This window comes from Trachymyrmex cornetzi, unplaced genomic scaffold, assembly GCF_001594075.2.
Source record: "Trachymyrmex cornetzi isolate Tcor2-1 unplaced genomic scaffold, Tcor1.1 scaffold1610, whole genome shotgun sequence".
Taxonomy (NCBI): domain Eukaryota; kingdom Metazoa; phylum Arthropoda; class Insecta; order Hymenoptera; family Formicidae; genus Trachymyrmex; species Trachymyrmex cornetzi.
In genome coordinates, this window is record NW_017296214.1 from 67,469 (window position 1) to 68,493 (window position 1,025).

Here is a 1,025-nt window from a genome sequence, read left to right on the forward strand (position 1 = left end):
AGATGTTGCGGATACTCGAGATCGACCTCGAAAATATAACCGGTGGGTGAATCCGGAGCGATCGCGCTCACGTCAAAGTTCGCGGCGTCTTCGACCCATCGAAATTCGGCGTACGGTAATGGTTGACACATTGCCCATCCGTATAGATTATTCACGTCGTAGTACATAAGGTACGACGACGATTTCGATGGGTCGAACGCATGTACTTGTTATTAGCCTGCGCGTATCTGTCGGAACATTGAGTGAGGCCACCGCGTATGCCACGCTCGATAAACATGATCATATCAATGTCGGTGAGCAACTCGAATTTTACACGCGTATGTTTTAGCATAGCGTCCCACGTGAAACCTGGTAATGTATAACAATGCGCGGGATCGAGACCGTAACTGGCGACGCAACTATTTCGGAAATTTTCAAATATGTCGGCTAATAACAAGACATCGGTTTTCAAGTACAGATCGCTGTACTCGCCGAGCGTTCGGATGGAGAATCGCTGCCACACTTTCGCGGCGTGAGCGTAATCGCTCTCGGTTACTGTATCGCCCGTCAATGAACTATAAAATAATTCGCAAGGTGGCAAGCGCGTGTCCTGTAATTTTTCGACGCAGTCAATGTACTCGTACGGAAATACTCCTTTTCGCGTGAGTAATTCAAATTCTCGTCCGATAACGTTGTAAATTTGGAACGTACAATTTGTAATTTATTCTTGTCGAGATACGACGCCAATTTTTTTAAACTTGTACTGAGAAATTTGAAGGAATCAATGAACCTTAATTTTACGCAATTTCTTTGAAAATTATTTGTATTTTTGTCTTTGGTGCTATCTACATGTTTCGTAAATGAAATATATTTTTCTTTGGTTATCGGAAGGAGTTCTACATGTCTGTCGTACGCGGTAGCAATTTCTTTGATTATGAAATGAGCATCGTAGCCCGACAAATTGTGAAATACAACTGGAATGGTATATGAATTTTTGTAATTCAGATTACAATTCGTATGTGCCGGACCGCGGTATCTACCGGTTA